Source organism: Chiloscyllium punctatum, unplaced genomic scaffold (genome assembly GCF_047496795.1).
Source record: "Chiloscyllium punctatum isolate Juve2018m unplaced genomic scaffold, sChiPun1.3 scaffold_137, whole genome shotgun sequence".
In the NCBI taxonomy this organism is placed as follows: Eukaryota; Metazoa; Chordata; class Chondrichthyes; order Orectolobiformes; family Hemiscylliidae; genus Chiloscyllium; species Chiloscyllium punctatum.
In genome coordinates this window covers 96758-116165 of record NW_027309871.1, presented here as the reverse complement: position 1 = coordinate 116165, position 19408 = coordinate 96758, and the positions used below count along the sequence as shown (strand labels likewise).

Here is a 19408-nt window from a genome sequence, read left to right as displayed (position 1 = left end):
ATAATCCTGTGACGTGTAAATGACCAAGACAGTGTGTTCATTAATACTCTGGCCGTATGGTGCTCAATACTGTGTGCGAATAATCCTGTGAATTGAGAATGTTCAATACACTGTGTGAATAATCCTGTGGCCTGGGGATTGTCAATACTGTGTGTGAATAATCCTGTGGCTTTAGAATGGTCAATAATGTATAGGAATAATCCTGTTGGCCTGAGAATGGTCAATGCTGTGTGGGAATAATCCCGTGGCCAGAGGATGGTCAATACTGTGATTTAATAATCATGTGGACAGAGAATGGTCACTACTATGGGAGAATAATCTTGTGACCTGAGAATGGTCAGTACAGTGTGTGAACTATCCTGTGCACTGAATACTGTGTGTGAACAATCCTTGGACTAAGGATGGTCACTACTGTGTGTGAACAATCCTGTGGCCTGAGGGTAGTGAGTAATATCTGTTGTCAAAAGCTGCCGATGGGTAACTTTCATTGGAACAGGAGGAGGCCATTCAGCCCCTCAACTCTGCTCTACCATTCATGATGATGATAGCTGATGTGTGACCTAACGTACAACTTTCAAACCTCTCTAATTTCATCAATAAACTCCTCTGAAACACACAAGATGAGTATTGGAAAACTAAACATCTGCAAACTCTGGGACATCAGAAACAAAATCAGAAATTGCTGGAAAACTTCAGTAGGTCTGGCAGCATCTGTTTCGAGTGAACCGTTAGTGTCCAGTGATCAGTCAGGTGACCAGCTGTAGCTGACCATTCTGTTGTTTCTGTAACACTGGAACAGGCTCTGGTGCGAGGGGAATGAGATTGTCAATAACAAACGAGAAAACAGGAGGACGTACTCAATCAGAATTAGGAATTCACTTACCCCTCCCAGTGGGACACCCACCGACACAGTCACACTGCGGAGAGGCCCGTCACCTGCCCCACGTATGGGAAGGGATTTACTCGATCTTACAATCTGCTGAGTCACCAGAGATAGCACAGTGGATTTAGACCCTTCACCTGCTCAGTGTGTGGGAAAGGATTCACTCAGTCTTCTGATCTGCTTAAACACCAGCGAGCTCACTCTGGGGAAAGATCATTCACTTGTTCCCAGTGTGGGGGGAGATTCACTCAAATGCAGCACCTGTGAAGTCCCCAGTGAGCCCACACACGGGGGAGAGACCATTCAGATGATCAGTGTGTGAGAGAGGATTCAGTGATTCATCTCACCCCCTGACACCCCAGCGTGTTCACACTGGGTAGGAGCTGTTCACCCCTCTGTGTGACAAGGGATTTGCTGTGTCTTCAACACGATTGAGAGCCTAGTGAGTGCTCACAGGGAAGTGGTCATCCCCCTGCTCCATGTGGACTGCAGGACTCTGATTCTGATGTTACTGTCCATCAGAGTCAGGAGTGGACCTTGTACATGATGACACTGTTGGAGTATTGATGTTGTTGTTGTTAACCACATTAACTGGGCTGGAGGTGATTGAACTTACATTGCCACTTTCTGAACCTCAGGATGTCTCTCTGGGCAGTAAGTCTCCACAAACAGCAATGTGACAATAAACAGGGATCATCTGTTTTGATTTAAATTGGGATTATAGCACGGCTGCTTCACAGCATCAGGTACAAGGTTGGAGTCCAGCCTTGTCCAACGGCCCGTGTGGAGGTCCCACATTCTCCCCACGATAGTGTGGGTCCCCTTCAGATGCTCTGGTTTCCTCCCACAGTCCAAAGATGTGCAGGTCAGGTGGATCAGTCGTGCTAAATTGTTCACAGTGTCCAGGATTGTGCAGACTAGGTGGATCAGCCGTGGGGAATGCAGTGTTACAGTGTTAGAGTGCTCTGGGCGTGATGTTCTTCGGATGGTCGGTGGGGTCTGATGGGCCAATGCTCTCCTCCCACACTGTAGGGATTTTATTCTATGATTTTATTCTAAGGCTACACAGCAGGATGTCCTTGGAGAAGGAGCATGTAGTGTGGATCAATGCTCTCAATGCCTTTAGATAGATGTGGGCACCGTAGGGGATACAGTGCTTTATCTCCACCGCTGCCCCCTCCCCACAACTCTACTTTGATTTAGTCCCTTCTCACTCTGTCACTTGTAATGGTTTGCTTGACCCGTAATAGGCTTTGTTTGGAAATATTCAATTGGTTACACAAATGGTTTACTGCTGGTGATTATATGTCTCGACTACAGTGGTGCTGGAAAAGCATAGCAGGTCAGGCAGGATCCGAGGAGCTGGAAAATCAATGTTTTGGCGAGAGCCCTTTTCCAGCACCACTCTAACCTAGGCTCTGTTTTCCAGCATCTGTGGTCCTCACTTTTGCACTGCTGGAGATTATAGGTTAACCAAAAGCAAAATGGCGTAATAATGATTTTGATGGTGGGACGGTTGCTGTGCTCACATTTCTGGGTCAGAGAAATGGGGAAAAAGAACGCTTCACACCTCACAGAATGACAACTGAAAAGCAGTTAAATCAAACCAAAGGTTCAGACAGGGAGGGAATATTTCCCTGGAGTTTGAGTAGCTGGAAAGTGATGGTGTCTGGGAATAGACAGGATTTTGTTTTACAGGAGGTTGAAAGCTTTAAACTGTTATATTCAAACAGTTCAATTTATTTTCTTTAATTTTACTTGCGGTGCAAAAAGCTCTTACAACATTTTAAAACCAATATTTAGAAACCTTGTGTTAAAGATAAATGTTAAATAAAATCCATCAAACCATCCCTCACTGAAAACTGTTGTGGAAGTGCAATCTCCTGGAGAATCCCTGCCCCCTTCTTCCTACCCGGGCTCCATGGTTATATACATACCTGGGAGATAGCAGCAGGAGACCATTCAGCCTTTCAATCCTGCTCCATCATTCAAGGGGAAACAGCTGACCATCCAGCTCAGTCTCCTGTTCCTGCTGTGTTCCAATCCCCTTTCATGACTTTACCTTGAAGAACTATATCTAAGCCCTCCTTTGGCTTCACTGCCTTTTGTTCCAGTGACGTTGTGGTGTTACTGTGTGGGTGTAGGCAGGGGTAATGTGATGGTGCTGCCTCCTGGAGGATGCACTCAGCGTCCCTCATCATCCTGCAGGAACATCAACCGGGGTTCAGCAACTAGAGATAGAACCCATTTCCAGGATATGGGCATCACGGTCTCAGCCAGCATTTATTCCCCATCTCTAGTTACCCTTGAGAAGATGGTAGGGAGCTGCTGTCTTGTACCATTCACAGTCCATTTGGCGCAGATAGACCGACAATGCTGGGAGGGAGAGTGTTGCAGGATTTTGGCCGAGTGATTCTCCATCTTTGGTTCTTCAAATGCTGGTTAACTTAATCACAATCTGCACATGATTTTGAGATTTCAGTCTGCAAATCTTCACTATCTAGCACCCTGTATAAAAGAATATGTACAGGTTAGAAATTCAGAACAGACAATTCTAGTTTCTCTGGAATATCTTTTTCCCCTTTCTTCTCCCAAAGCTGTAACCCTCCAGCCCACTTACTCTCTCCCACCGTTCTGACTCTGCTCCCCACTAATGTACACGCTCTACATTCTCATGGAGTTACTGATAAACAAATCCATGGCACCACTTCTCGTCTCTGGTTAGACTCTGCACCCTTTCTGGGTTCACTTCCTTTCCCTTCATTTGCTGCAAGTCAATAATGTAACAGCAGAATGAAACAGACGGAAACAGAAAGGGAGGTGGCAGATCCTGGACAGAAGAGGAACCTTCAGTCTGGGAAAATGGGTCAGATTCTTCCTTGTTTCCCATTGGTCAATTCCCAGTGTTATGACAAGTTGCGAATGGAACTTGGTCCCATCTAGGCGTAGTGACACTTTGATCCCCCCAAAACTGATCAATACCATCGGCAGATGCATCCCTTCTCCTGCCAATCACAGTGTGAAATGCTTTCCGCTAGTTACCCAAAGAACATGCTCCAAAACCCGCCCACATTCTGTACATGTACAGTGGTGGGTTTCCTCACACACGTGTGGTCCCTGCCTCAGGGACTGTGGGATTTGTAGTCCCCATGAAGTCTCTGGAGACCTGTCCCTGGAAAGTGAGAGAAAGTGTGGGCTGGAGGGTGTTGTGTATAGGATATCTATTCAGACACACAGGACATGTGGGCTGTCACGGGGATTTACCGAGACATCCACTTAGACACCCGGACTTCTGACGTAAGGAATATACATTCAGCCAATTGCGGGGTGGGGAGGTTAATAATGGGCACCAGGTTTTAAGCAGAGGTGGCTCAGTGGCTAACACTGCTGCCTCATAGTGTCAGGGACCCGGGTTTGATTCCAGCATTAGGCAACTTTGTGGAGTTTACACATTCTCCCCACGTCTGTATGGTTTTGTTCGGTGCTCCAGTTTCCTCCCACAGTCCAAAGATGTGCAGGTTAGGTGGATTGGTCATGCCAAATTGCTCATAGGGTCCATGCATGTGCTGGTTAGGCAATTAGCCACGGGAAATGCAGGGTTACAGGGAACGAGTGGGTCTGAATGGGATGCTCATCATAGGGTTGGTGTGGAATCAATGGATGAATACCCTGTTTCTGCACTATAGGGACTCTGTTCTATTCTCATGAAGAAGAATGTACCTATCTCAATGTGTTGTGAATCTGTGGAATTTCCTATTCAAAATGCGGTGGATGCCAGGACAATGAGCCAATTTAATGAAGAGATACAGATGTTGAATTTGCAATGAGTTGAACCGTGAGAGAGAGCAGGCGGAAAAATCCAGCTGAGACCGAGGTGAGCTCAATCATCACCGTATTAAATGGTGGAGCTGGTTCGAAGGGCTGCATTGCCTCTCCTGTGCCCAGTGCTTATCTTCTTACGGTAATAACAGAAAGATGAATCCAAAACTCACCATCTTCACCAAAGGAGATTTTCAGAAAGAGCAGGATAGTCAGGTGGATTAGCGTTCAAACTTAGGTAATGAGGAAGCGTGTAGGAGATAATGATTTTGCAATTTTAAACTGAGGGGTGACAGTGATTTATGGTTTTAGACTGTGTAGTACATTCACAGCATCCAGAATACTCTGTTGTGAATATCTATCCTGCACTTTATTACAAAGCCAAGGTCACTGACAATGAACCCAAAACACCCAGGAAACATTGCCTCCCCTCGTAATCTGATAAAAAGACTTGTCATTAATCTGGTTGAATTTAGAACACAGATGGAAAGCGGGAAGATTAAATCCAATCCCAAGATACTGTGCTTTAACAAAGGAGACTACAATAGGAGGAGGCAGGAGTTGGCGAATGCAGACTGGAAGCAAAGACTTTCCTGTGGTACAGTTGACAGACAGTGGAGGAACATCAAAGTAATTTTTCAAATTTCTCAGCAAAAGTATATATCAGTGAAAAGGAAGGACTGTAGGAAAAGGAGTAATCTGCCATGTCTAAGGAAATAAGGGAGTCTATCAAATTGAAGGAGAAGGCATACAAACTGTCAAAGACCAAGGATAAATTCGGAGATTGGAAAAACTTTAAAGATCAACAGAAAGCGAGATGGGATTGGGGGAGAAAAGTGGTGAGTAACTATCCCCAAGGACAGAATAGCAGTTTACCCTGCTAGAGGGGAACCTATTGTGTGGGGAACAGATGGCCTCTGTAATTGCTGAAGCACTTAACTGTTACCATAGAGATAATCCTGATCAAGTTAAAAATCACAGCACACCCCAAAAGCTTGTACTTCCAAATAAACCTGTTGGACTATAACCTGGTGATGTGTGGTTTTTAACTTTGTCCACCCCACCCCAACCCCGGCTGCTCCACATCACCATCCCGATAGACAGCCCCACGGAAACTGAAGCACCTGTCAGGTACTTGAGGGAGCCACGGGGGCGTGGGGGAGGAGTGTGTGGTTTAACCACTCGACTTTCTAACTGCCGTTGCCATGGAGAGAATACTGAGAGACAGTCTCTATTCAAAGTCCCAAACCACAAAGGTTTAAGAATGGGAGCGGCACATCGGACAGGCGGGGAGTTACCTGATGCTGCCTGGAGGTGTTCTGCATGTACACTATCCAGGTAACTGCCGTGTCTCATCAATAAAGACTCAAAGAAGACCTCTCAGAGTTCTGTGCCCAGTTATTCCTATCCAGCAGGGTTCAGGAATATGAGTACACAGCAGTCAGTCTTCACAGTGGAGGATACAAAGGACATGCCAGTGATTGATAAGGAGACTAAAGGAGGGTGAGGACCTAGATAATAACCATTATCGTGAAAGAGTTAGAGCTGGGCAAGCTAATGGAGCTAAAGGTAAACAAGTCTCCTTGCCCCAATGGAATACATCCCAGGATACCAGAGTTAGGGGGAGAAAGAGCAAATGCACTGAGAGTTATAGAATCCTACAGCAGAGACAGGCCCTTTGGCCCAAACTGGCCCATGCCGATCAGAATGTCCATCCACGCTAACCCCATATCCCTGCACTTAGCCCATCTGCTTCTGAAACTTTCCTATCATGTATTTGTCCAAATGTCTTTTACGTGTTGTTAATATACCCACCTCAACCACTTCCACTGGCAGCTCATTCCATATACATACCACCTTTGTGTAGAACAGTTGCCCCTCAGGTTCCCATGTATTCTTTCTCCTCTAACTTTAACCTGATGCCCTCCAATCCTTGAGTCCCTGGGAAAAAGACCGAGTGCATTCACCTTACCCATGCCTCTCATGGTCTTATACACTTCTATAAAATATTCCCCCGCAGTTTCCTCTGCTCTAAACAAAAAAGTCCTCGCTTGTCCAACCTCTCCCTGTAACTCAGACCCCTGAGTCCTGGCATCATCCTTGTAAATTTCTTCTTCACCTTTCCAGTTGAATAACTTAAACTGACACTGCATTCATCACATTTCCCGTGTTTCCCTACGGCGCTGGAACCGATGTGACAACACCAATGGATTACAATCCATTGGATTACAATCAATAATTCACTCCATTACAACAATCCCATTTTTATAGCTTTTTCCATGATGCAGGAATCCTTTGGTCTTTCTGGTTTCATGGCTAATTGTCCTCATACAAAACCAATCTGTGGCTTGACTGTTCCAGGGAAATGTGCCATGATTGTTTTAGACTTTCAAAAACCAAGTCCCCACGCTAACATGGACTTCACTGTCTCAGTACTTTTTGTCACACTGAGATTTGAAATATTCGCCCAGGGACAGAATGCAAACCTTTCCTTCCAGATGAAAAGGCCAATGATATTCAGATCGGCACGGATCCAGTAACATGAAGTTCAATTTGAATTTCTCAACTGCAAATCCCCCCTTTCAACACTCGACAGCAGAGAAAACAATGCACTGGGGATCCTCAGCAGGTCTGGCCCCATCTGAAATGGTGACAGATGCAGGAAACATTGCAGCCTTGAAGAAGTGTTGAAATGATCACACCAGGCCCGTGTGCTTGATGACCATTATGGATAAGATGGGGACAGGGATCCCTTTCTGGAAGGGCCTTGGTGAGACCACACCTGGAGTACTGTATACACCTTTGTTCCCCTTTTCCAAGGAAGGCTCTCCTGGTTATTGAGAGAGTGTAAAGGAGGATCACCAGATGAGTCCTGGGATGTGAAGATAGTTAAGGACTGCAGATGCTGGAAGTCAGTGTCTGTACAAAGTGGACCTGGGGAGGTGCAGCAGGTCAGGCAGCATCAGAGGAGAAGGAAGGTTGATGTTTTGGGTCAGGACCCTTTGTCAGTCTTGATAAATAGCCCTGACCCGAAACGTCACCTTTCCAGCCCCATCGTATTCATGCTGGTCATCAAGCACCTATTTATGCTAGTCCCACGTTCTGGCACTCAGCATGTAACCAATATTGTAGTGCTTGGTGTGATCATCTAAACACTTCAAAGCTGCAATGTTTCCTGCATCTGTCACCATTTCAGATGCTGATAGACTTGCTGAGGATCTCCAGCGCTTTTTGTTTTTATTGCAGATTTCCACCATTTTGCTGAAGCACAGAGTCATCGACATGTACAAAGCTCCAGATTTTGTTGACTCACCTTCCTGGGATGTCAGGACTGATGGATGAAGAGGGACTCAATCTTCGTTTAATCCTCCTTTCCTTTGGCTTTCTGAGCCGCTAACTACATTAGTGGGCGGCACAGTGGTTAGCACTGCTGCCTCACAGCACCAGAGACCCGTGTTCAATTCTCGCCTTAGGTGACTGATTGTGTGGAGTTTGCACGTTCTCCCTGTGTCTGCGTGGGTTTCCTCCGGGTGCTCCAGTTTCCTCCCACAGTCACAAAGATGTGCAGGTCAGGTGAATTGGCCATGCTAAATTGCCCGTAGTGTTAGGTAATGGGTAGATGTAGATGTAGGGGTATGGGTGGGTTACGCTTCGGCGGGGCGGTGTGGACTTGTTGGGCCGAAGGGCCTGTTTCCACACTGCAAGTAATCTAATCTAATCTAAAAATCACTAATATTCTACCTCCCATTCCCTGTCCTGAATCTGACCCATCTAAGCCTACACTTTATTTCCTATTCCCCTGCCAGACTAGTTACAAACTCACCAATAGAACTGGCAAAAGTCCCAACGGATGTGTCTCAGCTCTGCCCGGGGTAACCGGTCAGGCTGGTACAGGTCCGTCCCCGAAACGGTCCCAGTGCCTGATGAATCATAACCCTTCTGTGGTACACCATTTCCCCAGCCACACATCCAGCTGATCTACCTTCTCATTCCTGCTCTCATTAGCACATGGCACTGGGAGTAAGTCTGACATTATTACATTTCAGGAGCTACATTTTAATGTATCTCTGCTCTCCCTATGTCCAGCTTTCAGGCCCTCATCCCTCTGTTTAGCGATGTCGTTGGTATCTGTGTGTTGCACCACCACGGGCTGTTTACCCTCCAGCTCCAGAACGTCCTGCAGCCACTCCATGATATCATGGATCTTGGCACCAGGGAGATTACATCCCATCCTGGATTCATGTCTGTGGGCACAGAAGTGCCAGGCTGTACCCCTGATTATTGAATCCCCTGTCATTATAACCCTGCCACTGTCAGTCCTCTTGTTCTGATCAGCAGAGCTCTCTGTGGTGTCATGAACCTGGCTGATGCTGATTTCCCGAGAAGCCACCCCACCCATTCCCGCCCTTACAGAATCCCAAGCGGTATACAGTATCTGTATGAGAAGGGGATAACAACGGGGGACTCCTGTACTCACTTCCTGAGCCTTTTACTCGATCTGATGTTCACCCATTCCCTTTCTGCCTGTGTAACCCTCACCTGCAGTGTGACTAACTCACTAAACGTGCTGTCCATAACATTCTCAGTATTACAGATGCTCCACAGTGAGTCCACTCACAGCTCCAGCTTTGAAAAGCAGTTTCCCAGTAACTGCAGATGGGAACCCTTCCTGCACACATAGCCGTCAGGGACACTGGAAGCGGCCCTTATTTCCCACATTGTACAAGAGGAGCACACCACAGGTCTGAGGGCTCCTGTCACAACGTCTCTCTACATTCATCTAGTTACTCCCATTAAGAGAATTTAAATGAGTGAGTAACCTTCCTTCACTTCAAACATGTCCATTATAATAACAAAAAAAAATCTTTACTTAAGCTGATATGTCACACTTTAAAAACTTAAATACTCCACAGGTATCACTAACAAATTGGCTATTCCCATTGGGACTGTGAATTTCTGAAAGGCCTGAACTAAAACGGAGTTTCAGCTTCACCTTCTCCCTGTCTCACCTCACTATTTACACCCAACTCCAAAACACTCTCATGGAGGCAAGCAGCCCTCACAGTGCAGCCCTGTCATTTTCATTGTCTGCTCACACCTACACTTCCCTCAGCCTCCTGTACTGTTCCAATGCACCTCAATGGGAGCTCAGACCAGCATTGCATCTTTCAATTCAGCCCTTTGTAACCCCAGAGTCAAAATGGACTTCAGCAGTTTCTGAATGAACAGACAGTTGTCAGAATCTGGAACGTTCCACCTGAAATGGTGCTGGAATTTGAGTCCACGAGAAATTTGCAGAGAATTGGAAGTCGGGAGTTTACAGATTAACATTATAAAGTGGATGAGTGAGACTAAATCTGACAGCTCCTGCAAAAAGACGAGGTGTAATTTGGATAAATCTGTGCTCTCTCTCAGGCCAATACCTCCTTCCACAGCTAGAGGGCCAAGAATTGAACACATACCCCAAGGGTGATCCAACCATGAACTTGAACATCGTTCTGCTTTTGGCTTGACAAAAATATTGAAGATATATTTTCCCACAGACAGAACAGACAAACCTTTCTCGTTCCACAGTTAAATCCCAATGATATTCAGATCCTGAGGACTCTGCTATCTGGAGAAACTTGTTTATTGAGATCCCAGTCTCAATTATCCTCAATTAATATCCTATAAAATGAATTCACAAAACAAAGCTCAGTCAGTGCAAGATAAATAGTGAAGACAAACACTTCTCTTGGTATGTGTTTGATGTGTAAATGCTCCTCTTCAAATCACCCCGCCCCCACCCAGGAAGAGGACCCGTGCATGCTCCTTGCTGTACCTTGCCCCAAATAAAGATGGTGGCCATAACCCAGGACTTCTCACTACCTGAGGCCCAAGCCATCTTCCCCATTGCTGCAAACGTGGGACCAAGAGTTTCTAATTCAGACTAACTACCTGCCCAGAGTGTAACTAAACCCTCCCAGTCTACACTGATACATTTCATCTGGTTTCTGCTGCCACTTTCCCCTTTCCGCCTCCTACACACACCATGGGTCATCATGGGTCCAGTGACCCTTCCTCAGAACCGATGACAGCTGGGAAAATTAGAATCCCTTCAGGAAACAGGCCCTTTGGCCCAACGATTCCACACCCACCCTCCGAAGTTTATCCCACCCAGACCCATTCTCCTACTCTATTACTCTCCATTTCCCCCGAACTAATACACATCCCTGAACCCTATGGGAACCTTAGCTGGGCCAATTCACCGAACCTACAGATCTTTGGACTACAGGAGACAGGGGTTAAAGAGTAAATAATAGGTGGGGACAGAGCCCAAAGAGACACAGGAACATTTGGAAAGACAAAGGAGTGGGAAGGTGGAAAGCTGTTAATGGAGGAGACAGGAACCTTCTCGCATCTCAGTGGCGGTGGTGGAAATGGTGGCTGATGATCTACATTGTGCTGCAAAAAAGACCCTGAGCTTCCAGTTGCCTGCTCATTAACACACAAGACTGTTCCCTGTCCAACATCTCTGTCTCATGCTTACTGCAGTGTTCCAGTGAAGTTTGATGCAAGCTGGAAGAACACTTCAGAACATACCAAATGGCTTCCTATTTCAAGGACTGCAATTTCCCCTCCCATGTGGTCAACAATGCCCTCCAGTGTATCTCCTCCACTTCCCACACCACTGCCCTTGAACCCCACCCCTTCAAATGCAACAAAGATGGAATCCCACCATCCTCACCTTCCACCCAGATACAACGCATCATCCTCTGCTCTTTCCACCATCAGATCCAACCACCTGAGATATATTTCCCTCCCCACCCCTTTCAGCATTCCACAGAGACCATACCTTCTGTGACTTCCACGTTAGATCCACACTCCCCACCAACCCACACTCCACTCTAAGCACCTTCGCTTGCCACTGCAAGAGGTGGAAAACCTGTGCCCACACCTTCCCTTTAACTCCATCCAAGGCACCACTGGATCCTCCCACATCCAGCAGAGATTTCCCTGCTCACTCAAACACCTCACCGATTGTGTCCCTTGCTCTCAGGACGCCAAATTGTGGAATATTCCATGGAACATTTCTGGGACACATGCACCAACCAACCCCACCGCCCTGTAGTCGACCACTTCGGTTTCCCCCCCACCCCCTCCGTCACCACGCTGCCAAGGACATGCAAGTCCTCCATCCCCAAATCCGAGCCACCCGGCACCTGGAGGAAGAACACCTGATCTTCCATCTTGGGAAGTTTCAACCACACAGCATGAAGGTTTCCTCATCTCCCATCCCCCACCCCCCACCTTATCTCAGATTCAACCCTCCAACTCGGCACTGGCCTCTTGAACAGTCCCACCTGTCTATCTTCCTTTCCAATTATCCATTCCACCCTCTCACCACTACCCTCCATCTACAACCACCTATTGCCTCCCTAGCTCGCTTCCCCCAACCCCAAACACCCCTCCCTATTTATCTCTCAGCCGTATTCCCCCACCCACATTTCTGATGAAGTGCTGACATGCCCAATACATCAATTCTCCTGCTCCTTGGATGCTGCCTGACCTGCTGTGCTTTTCCAGCGCCACATTTTAACACTAACTGGAAGAACAACACCTCATCTCCCAATCGGGAACCCTGCAACCCTCTGGCTTCAACATCAAATTCAATAATTTTAGGTCCTGAACTCTCCCACGTCCTAGTGTCTTTGCCCCCTACCCCACATACCAGGCCTTGTTATTACGTAGCCTGCCATTACACACTACCTATGGTTAGCCACTAACAGTCCCCATAAACAGCTCTTCACCCTCCCCCCGTCCGATCGTTATTCACTCCTCTGTCCAACTGCTCCTATCTCTCTCTTTGGACTCTATCCCCACTTATCATTTACTCCTTAATCCCTACCTTCTGCGTAAAAACAGACTCTTTTTTTCTCAGTAACATCAGTTCCTGAGGAAGCATCACTGGATCGAAAATGCGAACTGATTTCTTTTCACAGATGCTGCCAGATCTGCTGAGCTTTTCCAGTACCTTCTGGTTGTTGTGTGTGATTTACAGCATCCGAAGTTCTTGTGGTTCTAATTTACCCGGAGTATCTAATTCAGGTCCAGCAGACTGAAACAGTGTTTATCAACCTTCTCAGTCCACACTAACTCCATCTCTCTCCCAGTATCTGCTGTCTCTCCCACTCCTTCACATTCAGTCCCCCCTCACAGTGACACTGCACCTGCAAAGCTGATGGTCATGTGTTGGCCTGCTGGACCCACCCCTCATTCACTCCCATTGGCTGGAGGATCATGCCAACTCTCCTATTGGTTTGAAGCTGTGTCAATCAGCCAGGCCCCATTGTGACCCGAGTGGTGGGATCCTCCCAGGTGCATCAGAGGCTGAGGGGTGACCTCATAGAGGTTTATAAAACCATGAGGGGCAATGGGTAGGATAAATAGACAAGGTCATTTCCCTGGGGTCGGGGAGTCGAGAATGAGAGGGCATAGGTTTAAGATGAGAGGGGAAGAATTTAAAATGGATCTGAGGGACAATATTTTTCCCCACTGAGGTTGGTGCGTGTATGGAATCTTCTGTCAGGAAGTGGAGGATGTTGGTACAATTAAACGATTTGGCATCTGGATGGTAATATGAATAGGAAGGGTGTAGAGTGATATGTGCCAAGTGTTGGCAAATGGGTCTAGATTAGGTTGGGATATCTGGTCAGCATGGACCAGTTTAACCAAAGGGTTTATTTTCATGCTGTACATCTCTACGGCTCTGCCCTGCGATGAGCTTCATCATTCACAGTGAATGGGTCAGTATCACAGAGCACAGGGACTGGAGGCTATTCAGCCCATTGGGGCTGTACTCTCTTCCTCTGGAGATGGTGCCAGTCTATCACAACTCACCTCCCATTTGGACATAGCCCTCCAAATCCTTCCTTAAAAATGTTAAATTTCAAAATTGTTTTGACAATAGCTACTGAATCTGCATCCAGCTGTTGGTCAAACTGTTCCAGATGCTCAGAACTTACTGAGTAAAAAAATCTTGACATTTTTCTTTGCATTATTTGCCAGTCACCTGAAAATAGTTACTAAAAATTGTGACGTTAAAAATTTCTCACTCTGTCTCTCTGTAAATGAAATACCCTGGAAACAAATCAACTCCTGGTCAAAATCACTGCTTAACCTTCTCAGCTCTAAGGAGAATTGTCTGGCCTTCTGGTAACTCTCCATAAAAGAGAAACCTATCTTAATTTTAATTTATTAGCATCATAGAGATGTACAGCACAGAAACAGACCCTTCAGTTCAACTTGTCCATGCCGACCAGATATCCTAAATTAATCTCGTCCCATATGCCAGCCCTTGGCCCATAGCCTTGGAAACCTTTCCCAATCACATATCCAATGAGATGCCTTTTCAATGTTGTAACTGTACCAGCCTCCACACTTTCTCTGGCAGCTCATTCCATACACATACTACGTTCAGCTTGAAACTTTGCCCCTAATATCCCTTTTCAATCTTTTCCCTCATGCCTGTGCTTTCTAGTTTTGGACTCACCTAAACAGGAATAAGACCCTGGCTGTTTGCCCTTAATGATTTTATCAACCTCTATGGTCACCTCTCAGCATCCGATTCTCCAGTGAAAACAGCCTCAGTCTATTCAGCCTCTCCCTATAGCTCAATCCCTCAACCCTGGAAACATCTTTGCATCTTTTCTGAATCCTTTCAAGTTTCACAATATCATTCCAATAGCGGGGAGACCAGGACTGAAAGCAGAATTCCAGAAGTGGCTGAAGGAATGTCCTGTACAGCCGCAAAATGACGTCACAACTCCTGTACTCAATGCACAGACCAATAAAGGCACGTACACCAAACACTTTCTTCATTACCCTGCCTATCTATGATTCCACTTTCAAGGAATTATGAACCTGCACTCCAAGATCTCTTTGTTCAGCAACACTCCCTAGGACCTTCCCATTAAGTGTAGAAGTCCTGCCTTGATTTGCTTTTCCAAAATGCAGAACCTCACATATATCTAAATTAAACTGCATCTGCCACTCCTCAGCCCATTTGATCGGAGTCTCATTGTACTTTCAGGTAACTTTGCTATCCACTGCACCTCCAATTTTGGTGTCTATTGTAAACCTACTAACCATAGCTCCGATATTCACATAGAAATCATTTATATAAATGGCAAAAAGCAGTGGACCCAGCACCCAGCCTGACAGCATATTGCTCATCACAGGCTTCCAGTCCAAAAAGCATCCTGCACTATGACACTGACTGCTCAGCAAGGTTAGAGCTCATGGCATACAGGGAGATCTAACCATTTGGATACAGAACTGGCTCAAAGGCAGAAGACAGAGGGTGGTGATGGAGGGTCGCTTTTCAGACTGGAGGCCTGTGACGAGTGGAGTGTTACAAGGATCACTGCTGGATCCACTACCTTTCGTCATTTATATCAATGACTTAGAATGTGAACATAGGAGGTAAAGTTAGTGAGTTGACACCAAAACTGGAGGTGTAGTGGACAGTGAAAAAGATTACCTCAGAGTACAATGGGATCTCGGTCAGATGGGTGAATGGGCTGAGGAGTGGCATTTTGGGAAAACAAATTTTAGTAGGACTTATACACTTAATGGTAAGGTCCTGAGGAGTGTTACTGAACAAAGAGACCTTGGAGTGCAGGTAGATAGGATAGTGAAGGCGGCATTTGGAATGCTTGCCTTTATCGGACTAAGTATTGAGTACAGGAGTTATGAGATCATGTTGCAGCTGTACAGGACATTGGTTAGGCCACTTTTGGAATGTTGCGTACAAATCTGGTCACCCTCCTATTGGAAGGATGTTGTGAAACTTGAAAGGGTTCAGAAAAGATTTACAAGAATGTTGCCATGGTTGGAGGATTTGAGCTAGGCTGGGGGTTGAATAGAGGTTGAATTGACTGGGGCTGTTTTCCCTGCAGCGTCGGAGGCTGAGAGGTGATCTTATCGATGTATATGAAAACCTGAGGTGCATGGATAGGATAAATAGACAAAGTATTTTCCCTGGCGTCGGGGATTCCAGCACTAGAGGACATAGGTTTATGGTATGAGGGGAAAGACTTTAAAGAGACTTGAGAGGCAACGTTTTCACACAGAGGGTGGGACGTGTATGGAATGAGCTGCCAGAGAAAGTGGTGGTGGCCATTACGATTGCAACATTTAAAAGACATCTTCATGTGTATATGAATAGGAAGGATATGGGCCGGGTGCTGACAGGTGGGACTAGATTACATTGGGATATCTGATCAGCATGTACTGGTTGGACCGACAGGTCTCTGTTTCTGTGCTGTCCATCTCTGACTCGTTGACCTTCCAGCCAATTCCGTATTCAAACAGCTAGTTCCGCCAGAATTCTATGGTACTGAACCTGCTAACCAGTGTGTTATGTGAAACCTTGTGTCTTTCTCAAGTCCAAGTTACTGATTTCAAAAGAAAAGCCATGCTGACTCTCCCGAATCATTTCTTGTTTTTCCAATGACACGTAAATCCTGTCCCTAAGAATCCCCTCCAACAACTTCTCTGCCACTGACTTCAGGCTCACCGGTCTATAGTTCCCTGGCTTTTCCTTACCACCTTTCTCAAATAATGGCGCCAGTCTTCCAGCACCTCACCTGTGGCGATCGATGATACAAATATCGCAGCGAGGGGCCCGGCAAAAGCTTCCCTAATTACCCACAAAGTTCTGGGATACACCTGATCAGATTCAGGGATTTATCCACCTTTATGCATTTTAAGACATCCAGTACCACCTCCTCTGTAATATGTACACTTGCCAAGTTATCACTATTTATTTCTCCAACTTCTCTAACTTTCATATCCCCTTTCATTAAAATCTGACATCAAATACTTAAAATCTCTCCCACCTCCTGCTGTTCCATAGACAGTCTTGTTGATCTTTGAGGGTGGCTATTCTCTGCCTAGTTATTCTTTTCTCTTTAGTGTATTTGTAGAATCTCTTTGGATTCTCCTTAAACCTATTTCCCAAAGCTATCTCATGTCCCCTTTTTTGCCTTCTGGTTTTCTGCGAGTATACTCCTACTTCTCTTATCATCCTCTATGGATTCACACAAACACAGAGGGGTCTGTACCTGCCATATCCTTCCTTCATTTTCTTGACCAGAGCCTCAATTTCTCAGGTCATGCAGCATTCTCGATGCCTCCCAGCCTTGGCCTTAACAGGAACATACTATCTGTGTACTCTCATTGTCGCAGGCCTATGGAGGCAATGGCAGATGAGGACAGAGAAACAATCATTATCAGTGAAGAGGTCGGGTTGGGAAAGCTAACAACTCATCCTTATCTCTATAATTCATCTCTAGCCTCAGAACTATCACTATCTCTGTATCAAAGACATCTCAAAATCTCTGCAACATCCTCCAACCTCTAATCTCCTCCAGTCTCAACACACTTTGTATCTTTAATCTTGTCCACCCTCTCAAATCTCTGTGATGTGCCTTTCTTTCATTCCAGCCTTCAGGATAACCCATTTTTATTTCAGATTCCTGCACCCAGAGCTCCACAATGTCCCACTTAACCTCTGTCACATTTCCTCCAAAAAACATTAATCAATCACGTATCATCTATTCTAATATCACCTTCTCTGACCCGGTTTCTATTTGTGGCTTGTCATATTCCTATATTACGCATCTGTGGTCTACATGACAGAAAACGGTTTTGTGGTCCATTGGGTTTATGCTGTAAAGAAATCTCCCAGCTAACTATTTTAATCCCATTTTCCAGCACAGAGGCCATAGACCTGTTAGTCTTGGCCTTGCACGTGTGATCCTAAATAGATTTTAAATGCCTTCGGGATTTCTGTCTCTCACTCTCTTCCAGACAGTGAGGTTTAGTGCAACTGTTGTTTTATGCTATCACCCACAGGGTTCAGAGATGCTGGGTCTGTGCGCACCACAGATCGCCCACACATTGGGAAGGATGGCAGGGTCCCTGACAGGGGGCACAGGAGATTTACCAGGATGGTTCAAGGAATGGGGGATTTTAGTTGCAGAATTTGTGGGGCTTTTTTAACATTAATTGTTCACGTGACATGTGTGTTGCTAATACACATCAAGAATAACCATCCGCAATTAATGGACTCTCCTTTTCAACCTCTCCCCTTGCATGTGCTGTGGTAATATTCAGGTTAACCACTACTAGACATCTCTCTCTAATGAGTGAGCAGTCCTATGGTCGGGTAGGACAATGCTGACTTGATCTTTCACACAGTGATGCCACTGTGCCTCGAGGGTGGGGAAAGGGAATGCTGAAGGTGGTGGACGGGAAACCACTCAGGTACAGTGCTTTACCCTGGAGGATGTTCACTTTCTTTAATATTGTTGGGGGGGTGGGGGGGTGCACTGATGCAGGCAAGTGGAGAATGTTCCAACACAATCCTGATGTGTACCTTATAGAGAGAAAACAGACATTGGGGAATCAGGGGTTTGGGGAAACTGATGAGTTCTCCTTGTAGCAAAGGAAATTTGGAGAGCTGTGACAAAGCGGTTTACAAAAGTTACACGTTGTAATAATAAACCTTAGACCCATCAGCTCATTATACAAGGGTTACAGGACACATGTTGAAGATTTGGGAAGATCTATTGAGAGGATGGTTTGATTCAAAGGAGATCTTTTATTCAGCAAATGGTATTGATCTGGAACACAATACTCTCACACAATATGAATATCCAGGTCCTGATGTATTGAGTAATTCTGTCAGAGTTTGGCGTTATAATGACTGAGATTTCCATCTGAATATCTGCCTGTAATACAAGTTTATAAAATCCGTCACTGTCAGTTCAAGTTTGAAACACATACAATCCCCTCCTCCTGGCACAGGAGGACTGTACACATTACCCCTGGCGGAGGTTAGCAGGAACTTCAAGGGCAAATCTATGTGGGTATTGATGAGTTTCCACCTTGGGACTTCATGTGACTGAACATGAGACAGAATGTCCCAAGATTCAGTGAGATGTGGAGAGCAGGATTTGCTTCCTTTTCTTTCCTTCCATTCTGCCGCTGTGCCTCCTCAATAAGACATGGGGTGTGAAAGGCTCATGCACCTTGATGGGCAAGTTGTCTCCATTCTGACCAATGGGCAGCAAGCTCCTCTCAGTCATGAAACAGAGTATCCCTGAAAGATAGCAACTGAGCATGCTTCCCACTGCCCAGTGCTCACAGTACATGTTTCGAATAATGAGGGGGGATATCTCCTAGAAAAGGCATAACAGGAAAGTTCCAAAAGGATTATAAACAGTTTAGAGATAAATATGCACAGGAAACCTGGGCAACTAGTTGGCAAATAGAGTATAACTTGGGATAAACTGTAGAAAGCTGCACCACAAAGGGACTGGGGGAAAATGAGCAGGAAACACAGAAAGCGAGCACACAGTTACAACATGGAATCAGGAAAGGGAATGGAATGCTGTCCCTTATTTCAAAGAGTTTGCAATTTCAGAGTTTGGTGCATATACCTTCGGGCAACTAAACAAATGGCAAGTGAGACCACATCTGGAGTAACGTGAACAGATTTGGTCACTTTAGTTCATGAAATAGAGCAGTTTATTGGAGGCATTTCAGAGAAGATCCATTGGGATGATCCCTGTTTTGAAGGGATTATCCTGTAAGCAAAGGCTGAATAAGTTGGGAATCTACTCACTGGACTTTGGAAGAATGAGAGATGATCTCTGA

The 19408-nt window shown here is 45.8% G+C and overlaps 1 long non-coding RNA gene across 4 annotated transcripts in view; it reads right to left on the bottom strand.

Moving 5' to 3' along the window:
• The window catches only part of LOC140471643 (uncharacterized), a 66959-nt gene that overhangs the window by 44150 nt on the left and 3401 nt on the right, over window positions 1–19408 (bottom strand). The window contains exons 3-5 of one of the 4 annotated variants that reach the window (XR_011957132.1): window positions 16810–16935; window positions 10261–10369; window positions 2618–3391 (exon numbers count right to left, since the gene is read on the bottom strand). The exons of 1 other annotated variant lie outside the window; for it this stretch is intronic. This is a non-coding gene — a long non-coding RNA (uncharacterized lncRNA). Of the gene's footprint in view, window positions 1–2617; window positions 3392–10260; window positions 10370–16809; window positions 16936–19408 lie in introns of those variants that run through there. 2 more of the 4 variants (XR_011957133.1, XR_011957135.1) reach the window with 2 other exon arrangements.